At 45.3% G+C, this 22,313-nt stretch overlaps 2 pseudogenes; both read right to left on the bottom strand.

Moving 5' to 3' along the window:
* Positions 1–3,055: 3,055 nt before the first annotated feature.
* LOC147821177 (chromodomain Y-like protein pseudogene) lies at positions 3,056–6,390 on the bottom strand (annotated as a pseudogene).
* Positions 6,391–12,306: 5,916 nt separating this feature from the next.
* LOC147821176 (chromodomain Y-like protein pseudogene) lies at positions 12,307–15,478 on the bottom strand (annotated as a pseudogene).
* Between the last annotated feature and the right edge of the window lie 6,835 nt (positions 15,479–22,313).

The following is a 22,313-nucleotide window of genomic DNA, read 5'->3' as shown; positions in this document are numbered from 1 at the left end:
CCTGGGTGTTCTTCGCTACAGTCAGCTCCTCGGAGCGTTTGGTAAGGCCCTCGGTCTTACAATATGGTGAAATGAATAGATCTATTTTTGAAAGATCTTAATTGGCTTTATTTTCAAGTTTAGATTTAGGCAACACTTCATAAGATAAAGGTTGAAGAATGCAAAACAAAGAACAAAAAACAGATTAGTTGTTTCCAAGTAACTTTTCTTATAAAGTTGGGATAAGAAGGTAGGAAAATAACATCAGGGGGACTGGGGATTTAGCTCAGTGGTTCCAAAGCCTGCCTCACAAGCACAAGGATCCAAGTTCGATCCCCGGTACCAAAAAAAAAAAAAAAAAAAAAAAAGAAAAAGAAAAAAAGAAAAATAATATCAGGTTACTTTAGGTAATTTTATTTGCATGAGGATTAAAACAGAGGCTACTTCATGCCAATTCCAAACTATCCAGTTTTGGAAATTTGGCTGTTACCACCTTTCTTTCTCCTGGTGTCTTGGAGATCAGATAAACAGCTTTGTTTTATTTTTTATTTTTGGGTGACATATGACTTTGACGTAAGTGACTTCATTTTGATTTTTTGGTGTCATTTGTTTTTAAAAATTTCATTTAGTTTTTTAGTACATGCTTGTAGTACATAATGTTTACTTTTCTTGTGGGAAGTTGGTACATGTACGTAACGCATCTTAATTCCTTTTTTTCAGAAGAGATGCTTTTAAAGTAAAAATAAGTGTGAAGGAATTTGAATAGAAATTTCCCAATATACTCTGACAATGCATGTGTGGTATGTATGTATGTATGTTTGCAGTTCTGCAGATCAAACAAGCCTAGTGTATATCTAGATGTTACAATATATCTCTAGATGTTGCCCCCAAACCTCATGTGTGCACAGGCAGAGTTTTCAGGAGCTCATTGGATCATGGGGGGATGATCAATGGATTAATCCACTGATGAGATTATAGCTAAAGGAGATATTGGGAGGTGAGGCCTGGTCAGAGGAGTGGGTCCCTGGGAGCATGGCCTGGAAGTGCTTATTTCCCCTGGCTCACCTACTCAGGCGGAATGGAGTACTTCAAATGCGGGCCAACCTCTTCCTTCTTCCCATCCATTCCATCTTGGGTGGAAGCCTGTTGGATGGTGCCACTCACATTGGGGTGGGTCTTGCTCAGTTTGCTGACCCACTTACCAATCGTTTCTGAACAGTCCCACAGAATCACCTAGAAGTGTGTCTTACTATTTGATAGGCATTTCTAACCCAATCAAATTGACAATCATGATTAACTGTCACTATCCACCCCTTGTCCACTTGACAACCAAACTCAACTTCTTAAATCATATTTAATATCCAAATGAAGACAACAGCAAGTTCATTATTCTGCCTAAATCTTTTCTTTTCTTTGTTTTGTTGTTTTGGTACCAGGGATCGAACTTGGGACCTTGCACTTTTGAGGCAGGTGGTGGGACCACTGAGCTAAATCCCTGGCCCTTGACCTCTTTTCTTTATAAATTACCCAGCCTCAGGTATTTTATATAGTAATGCAAAAGAGATGGTAACTGTCCTCAGTCTTGCTGGTTGCAGACATGACTGTTAGAATAATCAAAGGATTAAATGTAACAAAATGTGGGAAGAACACGCTGGGTGCTGAAACTGGTATCTGAAACCGACTTGAGTGATAGTAAATAGTAGACGTAACTGAGGTATAACATTCTGAGGTTTGAAACACCAGTGGCCTGAGTGTTGCTGGGTTGGGGTGCATGGCTGAAAAGACTTGGTCATGGAAGGGGCTTTGAACACAGCATGCAGATGCCCTGTGGTGGCTCAGAACTAATGTGCCCTGAGCTTCTTAAACAGAGACTGGGATCAGAAGGCAGGGAGAGGGCCGGGAATTTAGCTCGGTGGTTCTGGTGCCTGCCTCACAAGCACAAGGTCCCAAGTTCGATCCCCGGTACCAAAAAAAAAAAAAAAAAAAAAGCCTGGGAGTGAGTGCTCTACCAACCTGGGCTCACACACCTTTCCAAGAGCTCCTCGGTCATCCTGGCAGCCCACCTGGGATGTAGGCTGAGGTGGACTGATGGTCAGAAGCACATTGGAGAAGCAGCCAGGTTTAGAAAGGGGCAGAGACCCTGTGTTCAGAAGACTATGGCTGTTTCTGCCTGCAGAAAGGGCAGCCTTGAGGATAGTCATTCACCACCTGCGGATTGTAGCAGGGATGCTCTGATGCCTCAGGCATGACTTACCTCTCTCTGTGGCCTGAGAGCAGAACCAGGACCTGGACAGAGACAGTGACCTTAACATCTGCAAAGACTCCCACGCACGGTGCCTCTTTCAAGCAATGAATACCACTTCTTCACAAGAGGTATTTACGGAGTCTTTTAGGATATCTCAGAGTCAGGGTTTTGCGAAGAAGGTTGGATCTGTGCTATATTATTAGGCCCTTTGAGAGGCAGTATTTTCATCTCACAAAAGGACCTGACTGCCTGTAATCCTAGCACTCAGGAGGCTGAGGCAGGAGGATCACTGAGTTTGAGGCTAGCCTGGACAACATAGTGAGTTCAAGGCCATCCTGAACTACAGAGGAAGACTCTGCCTCAAGGAAGAAAAAAAAAGATATCATAAGACATGAAATAGGCAAATGGCCTTCCTTTCAGAATTCTTATCTGAATTTCTGGGAATTCTGAAAAATGTTTTCACTGAAATTTCTTCGGGATCCTTGCCCTGAGCATTTTCTGTGCCAGGGTCTGGGCTGGGACCAAAAAAGAAGCAGTTAACTTTATGGTTAAGTCTACAACCCACCATAACTTATATAGCATAAAGCATGAGTCATGAACTCATTTTTCCATGTGCATAAGATAGTTTTATTGAATCACCATTTGTGAACATTTTTATGCTTTTCTTGGGTACCAATATACAAATACATGGAGTCAAATTTCTTTTCATGTCCTCTCCCTCTTCCTCTTGTTTTGTTTTTCTCCTTAATCTCCATCCACTTTCCCTTTATCACGTTTGGTGCAATTTCTTAACACAATATTAGGAAGTGCTGATCTTTTTTTTGTTGTGTGTGTGTGTGTGTGTGTGTTAAGAAATATTAGTTTATTTAACCAGTTTTCACAGCTGAATATTTGTTCTATAAAACCTTTACAGATTGTACAGTTTATATATAGTTCAAACTACTGAACGAAAAAGTAGGTCCCACAGATGCAAAAATACTGTACCAATCGATCCAAGGTAAAGGCAGATTTACACACTATACAGCTCTCCGTGTGGCCGGGGAGTTGGTCAGTTCTAAGTATAAATTTCAAAACTGTACAAAAATAAGGTTTTGATTTTATGGCATTCTTCATACATTCAATATGATTGCAAACCCAGAACCCCAGCCACTCACAGGCTTCTGCAGTCGGGAATCAGCCCCCCTCCTGCAGGGGGCGCCCCATCCCACGGGGTGCTCTCAGACCCGTGCCGTGCATAGTACGTGGCGTGCAGGAAGAGTGAGGACCGAGAGCAGTTTAAGTGTCGACTAAAGGTAGTTCTTTTTGTTTGGAAAGGACTTTCTGTATTTAATAGTGTGTCAGAAGAATTTTAACTTAGTAAATAAAATATATTCTAAGTGAACCTAAAAATTACACTTTATAAACACAAAAATACTTTTATTGGGTGTAATACATCAATCATGTCTGCAGATAGAAACCCAAAACTGTATATAAAGTAGTATTTCTCACCCAGCAACAAGAAGCACTTAAGGGAGTTATTTTCCAAAAAGGTCAGAAAAACTACTTAAAGCCCACTAGGACTACCTTGTAACTTAGATATTCATTTTTAACCTAGTGAGCGACTCACTAATACTGCAAAACAGGCTTTCTTCTAGAGACAGTGGTTTCCTCATGTTAACTGGGTAAGAAGTGGATATACCAGGAAAGAAGGGGGAACCCAAGGGTGCTTTGCAATGGACCCTAAGTGCCTGAGTCTGTCCCAGGAAACACTTTTCCTAGAAGCTGAGTTTTGCTTCTAATTTAGAATTCTGCATCTTGGAAGTATCTGCGCCTGGCTCCTTGGAGGCAAAGGAAACATCCCAGATCTTTGTATCTCTATGCGGGGCACAGAAGGTGAGGCTGGCTTTTAGGAGGGAAAAATGAGGAAAACAAACACTCCAGACTTTCCTGTCACTCAAAGAACAAAACACAATTCTCTTTTATACAGTACCAGCCAAAGGAAACAAAGAGCGAGTTTCCGAGAGCAGTCTAGTGCTCACCACTCCGCTTTTACACTTGTGTGTGGATAAGTATAAAATAATGCTGTTTGGACAAAAGAGCTTTGTGGTTATTTATCTTAAAGGTAGAGGACTGAAAAGCTCCTCGGAAGTAGCTTGGCTGTCTCCAGTCCTGCTTCCAAGGATGAGCTATGGGTGAGTGTGTTTCAGACCGTGAGGAGGGACCGTGGCAACTGCAGCCGCCGACGTCCCGCTCAGGCCAGCTCTAGTGTCCCCGACGCGTGGCCACCGATCAGAACTCGATTTCCCTCTGCCAGTACTTCAACATGGAGTCCATGCCCTGCGCTGAGCCCCAGATCTTCTTTAGCACCTCGCACTCCCTCTCGTTGGCCTGCTCCAGCTCCAGCTTCATGTTACATCGCACGAGGGCCTTGGACTCCTCCAGCAGAACGGGATTACACGAGGCGAGCTCCTTGATGCGAACCACGACTTCCTGGGTGAAGGTCCCCGGCCAGAACACCTGGGACACCAGGCCCTTGCCGCACGCCTCCTGTGCTGTCAGCTTCCGCCCGCTGAGCAACATCTCATTTGCAGATGCCCCTCCCATAATCTTGGGAAACATAACGGTAGAGCAGCCATCTGGACTCTGTCCGAAGGTAGCATAGGGTGTTTGAAACCAAGCCTTTTCATTAGCCCAAACCACATCACAAAGAGGCAATATGGATGCTCCTAGTCCAATGGCTGGGCCATTTACTGCTACAATAATAGGCTTCTTAAACTGAATGAAAGTATTCACGAAGTTTCTGATCGCCTCGGCCATTTTCGTGCTTTCTCTTTTCTGGTCATCTGTGAGACGCCGTATGAAGTAAATAAAGTCGAGACCACTGCAGAAGATGCTGCCGATTGCGCCGAGCAGCACCAGCTTGCTGTCATCGGCCGCGGCCGTGTTCAGAGCACTCTGGACTTCTTTCATGACCTCTGGATTTAGTGAGTTATTCTCTGATGATTTTGTGGACAAAAAGATGTGGGTGAAGCCATCCTGCTTCCAGACGACAATATCTCTGTATCTGTAGGCACTCTCTGTTTGCCTCACAGTGAAACACACCCGCTTGTCACAAGGCTTGTCCCTTCTTTTGTCAATAAATTTCCTTTTCCCGGCTGTGACTCCTGTAACAGACGTCTGTATGCTGGTTGTTCCATTGGCTGTGAGCGCATCCATGAACGGAGACGTACCTTTTCCGTTGACGGCCAAGCCTGTGGCCATGGCTGCGGTCACGGTCACGGGGCCCGGCGCCTGAGGCACCAGCGGGTGTAGCGGGGGCCTGCTCCCCATCCTGGCCCGCTCCGCCCCAGGGCCCAACAGAGCTCCCACGGGCTTCTCTGCCGCCACTTCTGGCGCCCCCGAGTCCTCGGGACCCTGCTCGACGGGGTCCAGCTTCCCAGGGCCCTCGCTCGGAAAGCTGTCCACAGCGGTCCTGCTCTTAGTGGGGCTCTTGAGCACGAGGATCTGGATCCCCGACTTTGCGAGGTCCATGCTCTTCGGGCTGGGCGGGGCGGATGCTGTGCTTCTCCTGAGCTTCTGGCTGGCTGCGAGCAGCGCACTGCTCCTGGACTCGGGGTCCCTGCCCATCACCGGTGCCTCCGGGGCGGACTTGGAGAAGCCGCTGCTGGTGGAGCTGGAAATCTGCTTCCAGGCGTTGCCGGGAGAGGCCCTGCTGGCCCTCGGGACGGCGCTCTCGCTCTGCCGCTCGCTGTGGCGCCCGTTGAAGTCATGGAGGCACTCCTCGCAGTTGACCAGGTGCTGCTCGGGCTCCCACGTGTCGTCCTCGCTGTCATAGCCTTTCCAGCGCAGCAGGTACTCGGTCTTCCCTTTTTTGTTTTTCCTTTTGTCAACAATCCTTTCGACCTCGTACAGCTCCTCGGAGGCCATGGCGGCGGCGGGCGCGCGCGGGGCCGCACTTTGTTTCAGTTGGTCGTGCGTGGCCGGCGCTTCCTGCTCACGCCGGGCGCGGGCGCGGTGCACCCGGGCGCCTCTCGCGCTCCGCCGCTACTCCGGCAGTTTTCTGTCCTCTCTGTGCCCTTCCGTATGCTAGGCAGTGACAGCTGTCTTGCCCACCAGGGTCTCTTCTGCAACCCCACTGAGCCTGGCATGAAGCAGCCTCGTTTTGCAGAAGGATAGACTGACACACAAGTGAGAAGAGCGCCTCAAATTCGCCTACTGATGATGTGGGGAACTGCAGTCATATATATATTGGTACCAGGGATGGAACTCTGGTCCTTCCACTTGCGAGACAGGCACTGGAACCGCTGAGCTAAATCCCCAGCCCAGTCTCCAGTATTTTAAAGCCCAGGTTCTTAGTTCAGCCTGCAAGGACTGGACCCCTCCTGGGTCATTTCCCATGGGCTGGGTGGGTGGGTTGACCGTCGGGCAGCTGCAGGCCCCAATCTGTAGCCAGCCATTGGCTTGGGGCTGGGACCGCTGCGGGGAAGTTAGGAGCTTCTGGCTCCCTTGGTGGCCTGCGTGACTGGGAAGAATGATGAGTGTGCTGAGTTCAGAGGGGTGCAGTGCCAGAACGGGGCATCCTCCGCTTCTGCCCCTCCTGTCCTGCTGACTGAGCAGAGCTTTCTTCTCCCCGCCCCCCGCCCCCCGCCAGTGCTCACCTCCCCTTGGTTCCCCAGCAAGGCCGGGAGGGGGCAGCTTACACACCACTGCCTCGTGACAGCGTGACTGCCTGACACTTGCCTGTGCCCTAGCATCTGTGTGGCACATGCCTGGGAGTGCATTTCAGTGTCTGGGGCCCTGGGGTATGAAGACTGCTGCATCCCCAGGGGTTCTGCTTCTTCCTTGTGTTCTCGTGCCCGTGAGCACATGCTTTGTTCCTTCCCATCAAACCCTGCAGGACGTTGGGGATGGTATTTTTTGGTGACTCAGACAGTGGCAGTTGAGTATCAGCCATGCCAGTTTTAGAGCAAGCACTGTGTGTGGCTGACCTTATTTAAAATGCAGAAGGAGCAGCTGCTGTCAGGACAGTGTCAGGTAAAGAAGCCAAAGATGCTTTGCAGCCCAGGCTCTCACGATCGGAGTGGGCTTGGGGTGCAGATCTGCGGGTGCTGCACACTGGCCCGTGAGATGGGGCTTCCCAGGAACAGGACAGGATCAGCTCTGTTTGCAGATGCAGGAAACCAAACCAAGGGAGAAGCAGATTACAGGGCATAGGCAGCAACAGAGATGGCATTTGGCAAAGGGTTGGGGGCATCTGTACCAGGGCCAGGACATGGGGCTGGTGCACAAGGTGGACTTGGAAGGACAGAAACTGTCTAATCATAGGAGGTCTAGGCACTGGGGGGCCACTGAAGGTTGTGGAGCAGGGGAGTGATGTGATCATGGCAAGCTTTAGGGGACTGGATGGGCAGAGGTGTGCAGCAAGGCCTGAGGAGCCAGGTGCTGGGCACCGTGATGTAGATCTGTTATTTACAGAGCTGCCACACTTTGAAGCTGCATTCTCTTGTGGTTTTTTGGTTTTGTTTTTGTTTTTTGGTACTGGGGATTAGAACTTGGGTCCTTGTGTTTTCAAGGCAGGCAGTGGAACCACTGAGCTAAATCCCCAGCCCCGAAGCTGCATTCTCTTGAACTCACTGTGTAACTCCTGCTGGCCTCAGACTTTCAGCAATCCTCCTGCCTCAGCCTCCTGAGTGCTGGGATTCCAGGTACGTGTCAACATACTCAGCTCATAAGGGATTCACTTTAACCCTTTCCCTTGCACAAACATTCTTTCCCCCAACCTCAACTTCACTCCCCACAATAGTCACTGACCTTTGGCTCCAGGACACCTTCACTGAGTTCACTCCAATCCAAATCAGATTTTCCACTTTCTGCCTCCACTTTCTATGAATGCAGCCAGCATGTTACCTGTTCAGTTAGTTTCCCTCCTGACAAAAATCAAAGTAGCCAATTGCTATTGGCCCTGGACCAGACAAACTAAAAGTCAGCCCTAGCCCCTGCCCAATGGTTTCCCATGTTGACAACCTCTGGTCCTGACTAAGAACAAATACAATTCACTGCTCTGGTGTACAAGACAAAGTCACCTGCTACTGCCCAGGGCTCCCCTTGACTGCCCTGCCATCCACCTGCCTGACAACTTCCTCTCCCCTTCATCCCGTCTCTGCCCTTTCTCTGTTAAACTCACGGAGCTGCAAGATTTAATCAATTCACTGGCTGCTGTTGTGTTACAAAACCGCCGAGGCCTAAACTTGCTCACTGCAAAAAGGTGGGTTCCGTGCCTTCCTCCAGGAAACCTGCTGACATCAGAAGGCCACGAGATCAAGCCACCACCCTACAAAATCAGGCCTTACCCCGGACCTTTCCTGGCTGGCCGACCAGTTCATTTTCTGCTACCCCTTTTAAACACCTTAGTCTTCCGAGTCAGCAGCCTTTCTCAGGTCTTCATCTCAAATAAAGCCTGTCTTTACAGACACTCTCTCTCTCTCTCTCTCTCTCTCTCATTTCTTAAACACAGTCCCCTGACAAGTAGGTGAAAATACTTAAATACTTGTGACTGTAACTGCAAGCTTGGTAACATTCAATGTCCCTGGGATCTGAGAATGAAGGACCAGATAATACTTCACTTTCATGGAATATATAGTTGATGGTTAGTTAACTGATTAAATATTGTGAGACTGAACAACAGTTACTCCATTTTGTAATAGGGCCCCAACTTGTCTGCTTCTGTTACGGATCACCAGGTAGACATCAAGTTCCAGGGATGTGCTTGTTGTTGTGCCAGAAAGGTCTGTTGTGTGCGTAGTGTTCCGTCATGCTTGCCCAACTCCATATCTGAATATGTTATCTTAAGGACAATGTGTAAAAGGTCTGTTTTATCTCTCTCCTCCACTTTTGTATTTCTGCTTGCCAACTTCCCCTGTGAGCCCCTATAAAAACAGCCTTGGACTCTGAGCCAGTTGCCTCTCTAAGCTTGGTGCTTGGAGAGTGCCGTCTGACCAGACTAATAAAGGTCTGTTTTACTTTCCAACTTGTCTGGTGCGTTCCTTCCTGGGTGTTCTTCGCTACAGTCAGCTCCTCGGAGCATTTGGTAAGGCCCTCGGTCTTACAATATGGTGAAATGAATAGATCTATTTTTGAAAGATCTTAATTGGCTTTATTTTCAAGTTTAGATTTAGGCAACACTTCATAAGATAAAGGTTGAAGAATGCAAAACAAAGAACAAAAAACAGATTAGTTGTTTCCAAGTAACTTTTCTTATAAAGTTGGGATAAGAAGGTAGGAAAATAACATCAGGGGGACTGGGGATTTAGCTCAGTGGTTCCAAAGCCTGCCTCACAAGCACAAGGATCCAAGTTCGATCCCCGGTACCAAAAAAAAAAAAAAAAAAAAAAAGAAAAAGAAAAAAAGAAAAATAATATCAGGTTACTTTAGGTAATTTTATTTGCATGAGGATTAAAACAGAGGCTACTTCATGCCAATTCCAAACTATCCAGTTTTGGAAATTTGGCTGTTACCACCTTTCTTTCTCCTGGTGTCTTGGAGATCAGATAAACAGCTTTGTTTTATTTTTTATTTTTGGGTGACATATGACTTTGACGTAAGTGACTTCATTTTGATTTTTTGGTGTCATTTGTTTTTAAAAATTTCATTTAGTTTTTTAGTACATGCTTGTAGTACATAATGTTTACTTTTCTTGTGGGAAGTTGGTACATGTACGTAACGCATCTTAATTCCTTTTTTTCAGAAGAGATGCTTTTAAAGTAAAAATAAGTGTGAAGGAATTTGAATAGAAATTTCCCAATATACTCTGACAATGCATGTGTGGTATGTATGTATGTATGTTTGCAGTTCTGCAGATCAAACAAGCCTAGTGTATATCTAGATGTTACAATATATCTCTAGATGTTGCCCCCAAACCTCATGTGTGCACAGGCAGAGTTTTCAGGAGCTCATTGGATCATGGGGGGATGATCAATGGATTAATCCACTGATGAGATTATAGCTAAAGGAGATATTGGGAGGTGAGGCCTGGTCAGAGGAGTGGGTCCCTGGGAGCATGGCCTGGAAGTGCTTATTTCCCCTGGCTCACCTACTCAGGCGGAATGGAGTACTTCAAATGCGGGCCAACCTCTTCCTTCTTCCCATCCATTCCATCTTGGGTGGAAGCCTGTTGGATGGTGCCACTCACATTGGGGTGGGTCTTGCTCAGTTTGCTGACCCACTTACCAATCGTTTCTGAACAGTCCCACAGAATCACCTAGAAGTGTGTCTTACTATTTGATAGGCATTTCTAACCCAATCAAATTGACAATCATGATTAACTGTCACTATCCACCCCTTGTCCACTTGACAACCAAACTCAACTTCTTAAATCATATTTAATATCCAAATGAAGACAACAGCAAGTTCATTATTCTGCCTAAATCTTTTCTTTTCTTTGTTTTGTTGTTTTGGTACCAGGGATCGAACTTGGGACCTTGCACTTTTGAGGCAGGTGGTGGGACCACTGAGCTAAATCCCTGGCCCTTGACCTCTTTTCTTTATAAATTACCCAGCCTCAGGTATTTTATATAGTAATGCAAAAGAGATGGTAACTGTCCTCAGTCTTGCTGGTTGCAGACATGACTGTTAGAATAATCAAAGGATTAAATGTAACAAAATGTGGGAAGAACACGCTGGGTGCTGAAATTGGTATCTGAAACCGACTTGAGTGACAGTAAATAGTAGACGTAACTGAGGTATAACATTCTGAGGTTTGAAACACCAGTGGCCTGAGTGTTGCTGGGTTGGGGTGCATGGCTGAAAAGACTTGGTCATGGAAGGGGCTTTGAACACAGCATGCAGATGCCCTGTGGTGGCTCAGAACTAATGTGCCCTGAGCTTCTTAAACAGAGACTGGGATCAGAAGGCAGGGAGAGGGCCGGGAATTTAGCTCGGTGGTTCTGGTGCCTGCCTCACAAGCACAAGGTCCCAAGTTCGATCCCCGGTACCAAAAAAAAAAAAAAAAAAAAAAGCCTGGGAGTGAGTGCTCTACCAACCTGGGCTCACACACCTTTCCAAGAGCTCCTCGGTCATCCTGGCAGCCCACCTGGGATGTAGGCTGAGGTGGACTGATGGTCAGAAGCACATTGGAGAAGCAGCCAGGTTTAGAAAGGGGCAGAGACCCTGTGTTCAGAAGACTATGGCTGTTTCTGCCTGCAGAAAGGGCAGCCTTGAGGATAGTCATTCACCACCTGCGGATTGTAGCAGGGATGCTCTGATGCCTCAGGCATGACTTACCTCTCTCTGTGGCCTGAGAGCAGAACCAGGACCTGGACAGAGACAGTGACCTTAACATCTGCAAAGACTCCCACGCACGGTGCCTCTTTCAAGCAATGAATACCACTTCTTCACAAGAGGTATTTACGGAGTCTTTTAGGATATCTCAGAGTCAGGGTTTTGCGAAGAAGGTTGGATCTGTGCTATATTATTAGGCCCTTTGAGAGGCAGTATTTTCATCTCACAAAAGGACCTGACTGCCTGTAATCCTAGCACTCAGGAGGCTGAGGCAGGAGGATCACTGAGTTTGAGGCTAGCCTGGACAACATAGTGAGTTCAAGGCCATCCTGAACTACAGAGGAAGACTCTGCCTCAAGGAAGAAAAAAAAAGATATCATAAGACATGAAATAGGCAAATGGCCTTCCTTTCAGAATTCTTATCTGAATTTCTGGGAATTCTGAAAAATGTTTTCACTGAAATTTCTTCGGGATCCTTGCCCTGAGCATTTTCTGTGCCAGGGTCTGGGCTGGGACCAAAAAAGAAGCAGTTAACTTTATGGTTAAGTCTACAACCCACCATAACTTATATAGCATAAAGCATGAGTCATGAACTCATTTTTCCATGTGCATAAGATAGTTTTATTGAATCACCATTTGTGAACATTTTTATGCTTTTCTTGGGTACCAATATACAAATACATGGAGTCAAATTTCTTTTCATGTCCTCTCCCTCTTCCTCTTGTTTTGTTTTTCTCCTTAATCTCCATCCACTTTCCCTTTATCACGTTTGGTGCAATTTCTTAACACAATATTAGGAAGTGCTGATCTTTTTTTTGTTGTGTGTGTGTGTGTGTGTGTGTGTTAAGAAATATTAGTTTATTTAACCAGTTTTCACAGCTGAATATTTGTTCTATAAAACCTTTACAGATTGTACAGTTTATATATAGTTCAAACTACTGAACGAAAAAGTAGGTCCCACAGATGCAAAAATACTGTACCAATCGATCCAAGGTAAAGGCAGATTTACACACTATACAGCTCTCCGTGTGGCCGGGGAGTTGGTCAGTTCTAAGTATAAATTTCAAAACTGTACAAAAATAAGGTTTTGATTTTATGGCATTCTTCATACATTCAATATGATTGCAAACCCAGAACCCCAGCCACTCACAGGCTTCTGCAGTCGGGAATCAGCCCCCCTCCTGCAGGGGGCGCCCCATCCCACGGGGTGCTCTCAGACCTGTGCCGTGCATAGTACGTGGCGTGCAGGAAGAGTGAGGACCGAGAGCAGTTTAAGTGTCGACTAAAGGTAGTTCTTTTTGTTTGGAAAGGACTTTCTGTATTTAATAGTGTGTCAGAAGAATTTTAACTTAGTAAATAAAATATATTCTAAGTGAACCTAAAAATTACACTTTATAAACACAAAAATACTTTTATTGGGTGTAATACATCAATCATGTCTGCAGATAGAAACCCAAAACTGTATATAAAGTAGTATTTCTCACCCAGCAACAAGAAGCACTTAATGGAGTTATTTTCCAAAAAGGTCAGAAAAACTACTTAAAGCCCACTAGGACTACCTTGTAACTTAGATATTCATTTTTAACCTAGTGAGCGACTCACTAATACTGCAAAACAGGCTTTCTTCTAGAGACAGTGGTTTCCTCATGTTAACTGGGTAAGAAGTGGATATACCAGGAAAGAAGGGGGAACCCAAGGGTGCTTTGCAATGGACCCTAAGTGCCTGAGTCTGTCCCAGGAAACACTTTTCCTAGAAGCTGAGTTTTGCTTCTAATTTAGAATTCTGCATCTTGGAAGTATCTGCGCCTGGCTCCTTGGAGGCAAAGGAAACATCCCAGATCTTTGTATCTCTATGCGGGGCACAGAAGGTGAGGCTGGCTTTTAGGAGGGAAAAATGAGGAAAACAAACACTCCAGACTTTCCTGTCACTCAAACAACAAAACACAATTCTCTTTTATATAGTACCAGCCAAAGGAAACAAAGAGCGAGTTTCCGAGAGCAGTCTAGTGCTCACCACTCCGCTTTTACACTTGTGTATGGATAAGTATAAAATAATGCTTTTTGGACAAAAGAGCTTTGTGGTTATTTATCTTAAAGGTAGAGGACTGAAAAGCTCCTCGGAAGTAGCTTGGCTGTCTCCAGTCCTGCTTCCAAGGATGAGCTACGGGTGAGCGTGTTTCAGACCGTGAGGAGGGACCGTGGCAACTGCAGCCGCCGACGTCCCGCTCAGGCCAGCTCTAGTGTCCCCGACGCGTGGCCACCGATCAGAACTCGATTTCCCTCTGCCAGTACTTCAACATGGAGTCCATGCCCTGCGCTGAGCCCCAGATCTTCTTTAGCACCTCGCACTCCCTCTCGTTGGCCTGCTCCAGCTCCAGCTTCATGTTACATCGCACGAGGGCCTTGGACTCCTCCAGCAGAACGGGATTACACGAAGCGAGCTCCTTGATGCGAACCACGACTTCCTGGGTGAAGGTCCCCGGCCAGAACACCTGGGACACCAGGCCCTTGCCGCACGCCTCCTGTGCTGTCAGCTTCCGCCCGCTGAGCAACATCTCATTTGCAGATGCTCCTCCCATAATCTTGGGAAACATAATGGTAGAGCAGCCATCTGGACTCTGTCCGAAGGTAGCATAGGGTGTTTGAAACCAAGCCTTTTCATTAGCCCAAACCACATCACAAAGAGGCAATATGGATGCTCCTAGTCCAATGGCTGGGCCACTTACTGCTACAATAATAGGCTTCTTAAACTGAATGAAAGTATTCACGAAGTTTCTGATCGCCTCGGCCATTTTCGTGCTTTCTCTTTTCTGGTCATCTGTGAGACGCCGTATGAAGTAAATAAAGTCGAGACCACTGCAGAAGACGCTGCCGATTGCGCCGAGCAGCACCAGCTTGCTGTCATCGGCCGCGGCCGTGTTCAGAGCACTCTGGACTTCTTTCATGACCTCTGGATTTAGTGAGTTATTCTCTGATGATTTTGTGGACAACAAGATGTTGGTGAAGCCATCCTGCTTCCAGACGACAATATCTCTGTATCTGTAGGCACTCTCTGTTTGGCTCACAGTGAAACGCACCCGCTTGTCACAAGGCTTGCCTCTTCTTTTGTCAATAAATTTCCTTTTCCCGGCTGTGACTCCTGTAACAGATGTCTGTATGCTGGTTGTTCCATTGGCTGTGAGCGCATCCATGAACGGAGACGTACCTTTTCCGTTGACGGCCAAGCCTGTGGCCATGGCTGCGGTCACGGGGCCCGGCGCCTGAGGCACCAGCGGGTGTAGCGGGGGCCTGCTCCCCATCCTGGCCCGCTCCGCCCCAGGGCCCAACAGAGCTCCCACGGGCTTCTCTGCCGCCACTTCTGGCGCCCCTGAGTCCTCGGGACCCTGCTCGACGGGGTCCAGCTTCCCAAGGCCCTCGCTCGGAAAGCTGTCCACAGCGGTCCTGCTCTTAGTGGGGCTCTTGAGCACGAGGATCTCGATCCCCGACTTTGCGAGGTCCATGCTCTTCGGGCTGGGCGGGGCGGATGCTGTGCTTCTCCTGAGCTTCTGGCTGGCTGCGAGCAGCGCACTGCTCCTGGACTCGGGGTCCCTGCCCATCACCGGTGCCTCCGGGGCGGACTTGGAGAAGCCGCTGCTGGTGGAGCTGGAAATCTGCTTCCAGGCGTTGCCGGGAGAGGCCCTGCTGGCCCTCGGGACGGCGCTCTCGCTCTGCCGCTCGCTGTGGCGCCCGTTGAAGTCATGGAGGCACTCCTCGCAGTTGACCAGGTGCTGCTCGGGCTCCCACGTGTCGTCCTCGCTGTCATAGCCTTTCCAGCGCAGCAGGTACTCGGTCTTCCCTTTTTTGTTTTTCCTTTTGTCAACAATCCTTTCGACCTCGTACAGCTCCTCGGAGGCCATGGCGGCGGCGGGCGCGCGCGGGGCCGCACTTTGTTTCAGTTGGTCGTGCGTGGCCGGCGCTTCCTGCTCACGCCGGGCGCGGGCGCGGTGCACCCGGGCGCCTCTCGCGCTCCGCCGCTACTTGCCCGGCACGGCGGGGTTGTGCGCAGGAGCAGTTGCTCCCAGGGCCCGGGTGCCCGCGCTCACTGCCCGGGGTGCCGCCTGGGGCTCGGGCGGGGGCTCATCGTGCTGCGCTGGGGGGGGGGGCGGGCGGGTTGGGGTGGGATTGGCGGCTCCCTCTCTGGCGAGTGCAGAAAGCTCAGGAAGGAAGTGCTGATCTTATCAATCACAATAAATGAGATTTAAATACTGTCAAACACAGACTTAAGATCTTCAATCTCCAACACTATAAACCCCTAATTAGAGCCACCTTCAGCCTATAGATTAAAATAAATCTATTGCCTAATCCTATTTGTCATTCTTCTTCCTAGAACGGCAATCCCTGATGTCACCTGGGTTCATGAGACAGCATTGTGTATGTATTTGCCTTCACTAGGTGATGGGGTGTAGGGATTATTAAATGGGATTAGATTACTGGGTCTGAGGAAACAGCAATTGCAGTGTTTTTGGATAGTCAGTTGTTCACAGGACTTGGGAGGCATAAAATTTGACCAGGTTGATATACAGGAATCATTAAGTGATTTTGAAGAACTGCCTTAGGCAGCGTTTGAAGATATGCAGGATCATGTTTATATTTTCATATGTTTTCTAGTGGCATGAGATGTTTTACATTTTTTGACTGTATTTTTTGCTAAGCTTTTTTTTTTTTTTGGAACCGGGGATTGAAATTGGGTCCTCGAGCTTGCAGGGCAGGCATGGGAACCACTGAGCTAAATCCCCGGTCCTTTTTGACTATATTTTTTGACTGGACATTCAGGTTCTTTGATGCTGGATTCTTGGGTTGTGGTGGGCTTTTGAACATCTTACCTAGCCTTTTTTTTTTTTTTTTTTGAGGCCGGGTCTCAATCTATAATTCAGGCTACCTTGAACTCTCTATGTAGCCCAGGCTGGCCTCAAACTCATGGCACTTTTCCTGCCTCAGCCTCCGGAGTGCTGGGATTACGGGTGTGCACCACCATGCCCGGCTTACCTAGATTTGGAGTTAGGACATAATTCACATGAGTTCTGTGGCTATGTTGACAGGGAATACGGAGGAAGCCTGTAGGGTGTTTGTGCACATCTACTTGCATTTGACATATATGCGTTTTAATATCTCAAGAGAGGCTGAGTTTTATGTAATTTCAGATATGAGGCAAGTGTGTCTTTTTCTCTGTGTGAGGAAGGTTCAGATGAGTATACTTTGGAGTTCTAGAGAATTTAGGAAATATTTGGAGAGTGGTGATATGGAACTCTTTGTAGAGCTGATGGAATTTTTTTTTTTTGGTACTGGGGTTCGAACTCGGGTCCTTGCGCTTGCGCAGCAGGTGGTGAAACCACTTTGATGGAATTTTTAAAGGGAAAATATAAATCATTTCAGATAGAATTTGTCCTGCATTTTTGGCTTTGTGATGTCCATGAGTAATAAAGTCCTCAATTGCAGTCACCATTACTAAACAACTAAATCTGTTAAACTTCCTCACATAAGCAGAGATATCTACACACAACAACGATAAATTCATATTCATTTAAAATTGAGTGAACTTGTATGCTTCTCATATGTTCACCTAGGATCTAATCATAATTTGTTGAAAAGATTAAATTCTCTCCACCACGTTGCCTTCCCTCCTTTGACTTTACTTGCATTAATCTATTTGCAGACGGTGTATTTTTTCCACTTGATGTGTTTATCTTTTTCAGAAGTTCACTTCCTTAAATTCTGTAGCTGTATAATAAATGCAGAAAAGTGACTCTCACTTCAACATTGTTATTCATTTTTGTGTAGGTATTCTATGTATAAACAGTTTTCCAGAACATATAATACAGTTCAATGGAAGCTTGAGCTTGTACTATAGATCAAATTGAGAAGAATTTAGGCCTAAATAATATAGATCATAAAAAGGGTATCTGTCTCTTTAGATTTGATTTTTCTACACAATTTCATAGCTTTCCGGATATACTTTTGTACACATTTTGCTACATTTATAACCATTTTGTTTTTAAGTGGTATTGTAAATGGTATTATTAAAATATAAATTCCAATTGTTCATTTTTGTCATAAAGAAAATATTGACCTTTCTACACTGTCTCTGTAGTCTGCTTCTTGTTATCTCCGTCGATTTTCATCAAGACCTCGAATACTTACAGTGCTCCATTTCTATGCATTTCAAAGCTCATGGCATTAGTTTTACACTGATTTTCGATGATTAAGTCTAAAATCTATAAAGGGGTAGGTACCAGGAGGCTACAGTGAGCTTGGGTATATTGTTTAATCCCCTGGCTGCCAGCAGGGGGCGGCAGAACCTGCACTGGCTTACTGCGTGCAGCACGGCTGCCTTCCACCCAGTGTTGTCCTCAATGCTTTCAGTCTCCACAAAGTTTTCAGTCTCTGAAGGACCGTACTGAGGCAACACTGCTACTCTGGGACAACTTGGGAGTATATCCACTAGGGGGAAAAATTTCCTGTCCAGGCACTAAAGGCTGAGGCGGAGGCCTCCCATGGGTTCTCCTTCTGAAATAGCAAGCAAAGAGGCTCTCACTTTCAGAGATGTTCCCAGGTGGGTTACCCTTCCTCATGTAATATTTTAGGAAAGCTTACTTTATAAAAGTGTCCACCATTCAGGGATTTGATGGGTAGAAATCATGTCATGCTGTGGTTTTTTTTACAGATTCAATATCATTTACGGGGGTGTCAGCGTGAATTCTTGTGTAAGATGGAAATTGAACATAGACTGGTTTTGCTCATATTAAACTGAAAATTTATTACAGGAAAGAAACACAGCTCTGTTCCCCACAGGCACAGTAACTTAGAATGGAACACCGCAGCTATCTACTCCACAGAGAGAGCAGCACAGCAAAGACACAGCCCACCTTTATGGGGGCCTCAAGGGAATTTTGTTCATTATTCATTATTTTCAAGAAAAGTTGGGGACTTCTAGTGAGAAGAGAAATAGTTTTAGCATGCATGTGCCAACTTGCACACAGCTTATACTATGCTTAGAAGTACAGTGTATTATATCCCCCTTCAGGGCAGAGATCTTACCACAGAAATGCACTACAGTCGGGGCATAATGAAGTTTAGGATCAGTGCTCAGTCAGACCCATCATCATCGTCTGCACTGGTCTTTTCCAGTTTGTCCATGCACCTGCTTCCTTTGTTCAAGGAGCACAACAGCGTGGCTGCCTAGTTAACTGTTTTATCTTTGTGCTCTTATCATTAGAAATGCCGCTGCCTGATCATCTTTTATATGGCAGCAACTTCAAAGTCTTAGTAGCTTCCTCTCTCACAAGAAGAAATGTCCACATGGCTTCATAGAGGGATAGACACACACGGTGTGAAAGAAACTATAAAAATCAGGACTTTGGGGCCGGGGATTTAGCTCAGTGGTTCTGCTGCCTGCCGCGCAAGCACAAGTTGCCAAGTTCGATCCCCAGTACAAAAAAAAAAAAAAATCAGGACTTTGAAGTCAATGAACTGTAGAGAGGCTGAGGCAAAAGGAAAAAAAATGTGCTGCTGTGTATATCTGACAGTAAGTTGATGTTGTTCATTTTTTCCTGCAAGGTTACAATAGTTGTAAATATCTTTGAATGCAAGTGTATGAAAAGAGGAAGCATTATTTCAACTTTTGATATTTACAGAACTTTCATTTTAAAAAATTCCTGTATTTAGTGAAAGCAATATTTTTCTTTCATTCTTTTTTTGGGGGGGAATTGAACTCAGAACCTTGCACTTGCAAGGCAGTCGGTGGAACCATTGAGCTAAATCCCCAGTCCCGAAAGCAATGTTTTTCAATAATACATTTTTCCATAATATATTTAACACTTGGTGCATCTCAATTTTATTTTAGATAAATGTCATATTTAAAAGATCATTTTGATTAAAGAGTAGCCAGTCTTCTGAGCAGTTAATAAAGGAAGAGCTTCATGTGGGAAAAATGGAATTAAAAAAATCAAGCTCTTTCCAAAATATTCCTAATTATTCACAACACCAAAAATATTGGAGCTATTATTCATATAGAACTTCAAAGAGTAATTCAGACACTTCCACTCTGACTAATTTCATAACTGTCTGAACTGGATTTAGATATAAGCTGTATAAGAATACTTAATGTTTTTCCAGCTTTGCTGGCATTATATTGATATGTTTTTTAAGCCATTCTGTCCTGTTTTATTAGTGTATTTTACCTGAAGGTACACAAATATTAATCAATTATTTTTACTATGTGAGCATGAATTATTCTATTGCCACTAATAATCAATAATTATTTTGGTTACATTAATATGATTTAAGTTATTTGTAAAGACTTCTAAATACAGATGATAAATTTCAACATTTATGACTGATCTGTTATAAACAAATAAACTAATCTTTTGTGGGGGTTGAGACAAGGTCCTCCCTATGTAATGCAGGCTGGCCTTGAACTCACTATGTAGCCCAGCTGACCTCAAACTTGCAGCTATCTTCCTGCCTCAGACTCCTGGTGCTGGGATTACACACAAATACTAATTTAAAAAATTTAAATCCAGACTCTGGGTGTGGTCGTGCACACCTGTGATCCCAGCACTCAGGAGGCTGAGGCAGGAGGATTGTCATGAGTTTGAGGCCAGCCTGAGCTACATAGTGAGTTCAAGACCAGCCTGAACAAATAGTGAGACCCTGTCTCAAAACAAACAAACAAACAAACAAACAAAATGAAACAAAATTCAAGTCCAGACAGGAAAAATACATCTAATAGAGATAAGAAAATATAAGGAATTGGCTATATAAACAAATGAAAAGTAAAATTGTTGTTATACTATAGATCTACATAGACTTCCTGGAAGATGGGGGAATGGTAAGCAGCAATAAATCAACTTCTCCAAGATTCAGAATCCAGACAGTGGGGCCAGAGATTTAGCTCAGTGGTTCTGGCACCTGCCTCACAAGTGCCAGGTCCTGAGTTCAATCCCTGGTACCAAAAAAAAAAAAGTCATTCAGAACCCAGACAGTGGAAAATACTAACTTGGGGAATAAATGAGGGAGGTGGGTCCCCAGGACACATGAAGGATCTGAAGGGAAGGTTGGAGCCCACACAGAAAGTGAGAAGACAGGCCTCAATGCAGAAAGAGGAGAAGGCAGTCTTCACTTTCTTCCTGGCTCTTGACTTATGGCATGAGAGAGGAAGGTCAAATCTGCAGAGATATAGTGAGGGTGGGTGACTCCAGAGGCCTACAGGGAGAAACACACCAGTAGAATGGAGCAGTGGATGCTGTGTGCTACAGCAGCTGGTGAGTGACTCCAATCTAAATGACTGTTGTGTGCTCTGAAGTGCTAGGCTGGATGTCATTTTAGGGAGGAGCTAATTGAACCTGGAGCCTCAGAGCAGCTGTGGGTTAGGTTCACCTCAGGGCTCTCAGTGTTGAAATCCCACAGTGACTGGGTGAGGGACAACCGTGGGAAACATCCAGGGTCAGGGAGCTGTGGTCAGTTGGCTGGCAAAAGACATCCAGAGTATTGTAGCTTGAACCACTCAGGCCCCAACCCCATGACCAGAGGTCAGAATCAGCCTGAACTTCTGTGGATTTGAAAGCAACAGAATCAGCACCCTACCCTAATCCTACCACAAGTTTGCAGGGATTATCTGGCGTGGATCTGGGCTCTGATTGCCTCCTTTGTCTGTGACAGCAGACTTATGCTCTGAATTGGACACTACCACAAAACTGTAACCCCGATGTAATGAAAGCAATACTATGAGGAGAATTTATAGAGGTGGATTCCCATATCAGAAAGCAAAGTGGGCTCAAATAAACAACCAAATGTTGAACCTCAAGCTTCTAGAAAAAGAAGAGCAAGTCAAGCCCGAAGCTCATACAAGGGAGGAAATTATAAAGATCAGAGGAGAAATGAACGCAATGGACATTAAGAAAACAATACAAAGAATCAATAAATCAAAGAGTTGATTCTTTGAAAGATTAAATAAAATTGACAAACCCTTAGTCAACCTTAGCAAAAAAAAAAAGGAAAGAAAAGACTCAAATCCATGCATTTAGGAATGAAGAGAGTGAAATCAGAACACATTCTGCAAAAATCCAGAAGATTATCATTATCTATTTAGAGAACTTGTATTCTAAGAAGATGGAAAACACAGAAGAAATGGACAGATTCCTAAACACATATAAATTACTAAAGGTGAATTGAGAAGATATAAGAATTCTAAATAATCCAATATCAACCAATGAAATTGAAAATGTAGTTTAAAACTTACCAGCAAAGAAAAGCCTAGGCTCTGATGGATTCACTACTGAATTCTACAAAAAAAATTAGAGAAGATCTAATACCACTACTCCTCAAACTCTTTAATGAAATTGAAAAGGAAGCAATACTCCCAAATTCATTTCTGGAAGCAAGCATTAGCCTGATACCAAAACCAGAGAAGGATCCAACCAAAAAGAGAACGACAGACCAATCTCCTTAATGAACATAGATGTAAAAATTCTCAATAAGATACTGGCAAACAGAATGCAGCAAATCATCAAGAAGGTTATACACCATGACCAAGTAGGATTCACTCCAGGGATGCAGAGTTGGTTCAACATATGCAAATCAATAATACAATACACTATATTAACAGAGTCAAGGACAAAAACCATATGATCATCTCAATTGATGCAGAAAAGCATTTGGCAAAATCCAACACCCTTTCATGAAAAAAACCCTACAGAAAATTGGAATAGATGGTCTTTATCACAATCTGATAAAAGCCATCTATGACAAATCAACAGCCAAGATCTTACTAAATGAACAAAACCTGAGAGCTTTCACT

Source organism: Heterocephalus glaber, unplaced genomic scaffold, assembly GCF_053883595.1.
Source record: "Heterocephalus glaber isolate CG9 unplaced genomic scaffold, H.glaber_assembly_v1.0 deba00001760, whole genome shotgun sequence".
NCBI lineage: Eukaryota > Metazoa > Chordata > Mammalia > Rodentia > Bathyergidae > Heterocephalus > Heterocephalus glaber.
The sequence above is the reverse complement of the archived record's forward strand: the minus strand, read 5'-3'. Positions and strand labels throughout refer to the sequence as shown.